This window comes from Ailuropoda melanoleuca, chromosome 6 (genome assembly GCF_002007445.2).
Source record: "Ailuropoda melanoleuca isolate Jingjing chromosome 6, ASM200744v2, whole genome shotgun sequence".
Classification (NCBI taxonomy): Eukaryota; Metazoa; Chordata; class Mammalia; order Carnivora; family Ursidae; genus Ailuropoda; species Ailuropoda melanoleuca.
In genome coordinates, this window is record NC_048223.1 from 85,523,612 (window position 1) to 85,525,351 (window position 1,740).

Genomic DNA, 1,740 nt, shown 5'->3' on the forward strand with positions numbered 1-1,740 from the left:
CTGGGGCTGAGCTTCTGCCCACAAGGAGCCAGGGCTTCAGGGCTATTGCTCAGAGGGAACAGATGGCCCAGGTCTAAGAGGCTTATCTCTCAGGAAAGCTTCCTTATTATCTGATTCTCCCAGCTAGGTGAGAAGCCCCTCCCCACGCCGCCCCCACAGCGGTGTCTGCCACACCACCAGGTGCAAGGTTGGTGGGCAGCCGTTCTCTGGCATGGGGCTCTGGGGACAGCCATCCCAGGGCCAGCCAGAGCCCTTACCTTGTCGTCGGCCAAACCTTTCCCTTCATTCAGAGCCTGCATTCATGGGCTGGCTCACTCACTCACCCATTCCCGGGGTAGCCAGTGGCCAGAGAGTGCTAGGTTCTGAGGCTCAGACATGAACAAATGCAGTCCTTGAGGGCTGAGAAGCACCGGGGTGTGAGCACCGGGGCATGAGCTCCGGGGCAGAAACAGAGGGCTGGGCACAGGAGAGGGAGGGAAAAGATAAGCTGACGTTTGAGTTGAAATAGGGGAGATTTCCAGCTAGAGAAGGGATATGCGTGTGCAAATGTGAGCATGTGTATATGTGTGCGTGGGGAGGGGGGCGAAGAAGGGGAGCAAAAAGGCCAGGCAGAAGACTTGAGTGAGAATTCACAGCAACTGGACAGCAGGACCAGGGCACAAAGGGAAAGGAGAGGAGTCCATCTGGGGCTCCCGGACTGTCATCAGATACTGGGAGTTTATCGTGAGGATGGTGAAGAGCCAGACGTATTTGCAAGCAGGAGGGAAGGCATATAGGAAGGGCCATTAGGAGGAGATGGAATGAGCTGGAACTGAGGCAGGGCCNAAACCTGGAGTGCTTATCTTGCTGTGTGGCCTTGAACGAGTAAGTTAGCTTCTCTGGGTTCATGTTGGCTTCAGAGATGTAAAGTTCAGAGAGAAAAAACCCTTCAAGGAAGACCCTTCAGGCACTGGCATCAATCGGTTTCACTACCCTTTTCAACCCTCATGACAGTGAACTGGGAGGTTGGAGGGCTTCACCTTGGGCAGAAAGGGCCCTAAGAAAGTTTCGGAATTTCAGATGCCAGTCCCAATTAGGCTACCAACTTTCAGAGTTATTCAGGCTCCGCCCACTTGGTCTCAGTCCCCACGGGCCCCTACAGTGCTGACAGTCAAGATGCCACTGTGACTTGTGTCAGCTACAGATCCAGACACTTCTAAGCCAGCTAGGGTGGAGGGTAACAGGCCCCCAAGAGCAGCGACCAAGTCTGCTGAGGCTCCAACGTCCTGAGATACACATAGCCTCTAACCGTCCCACATCTGATGGCCCCTGAAGGAACCGCTTCCTAGCTTCCTGATGTGAGTCTGCTGGGAAGAACGCTCAAGCACACAATGAATAAATACACAAAATGCGTGGCATATCCTTGTTTGAGAAAGTCAGCGATGGGGCCTGAGCCACAGCTTTCTGCTAGAGGCCACCCCTTTCATCACAGCAAAATCTAACCATGAGAAGGTAGAGTGGGGACTCCTAACAATAGCAAAGGTCTTGGTCCGACACACCAGGACTCAAATCCTAGTCCTGCCCAGGATTTTCTGTGTGACCTGGGTGAGTCAGTTCCCTTTTCTGTAAAATGCAGAGCCCAGGACCCATTCGGAGGGCTGACATGAGGATCCCTCACACAAATGGATGGAAAGGGCCCACAAAGGGCACGCAGAGGGCCTCCATTCAGGAAGTCCCTGACTTCCCTGCCCCCACCCACCC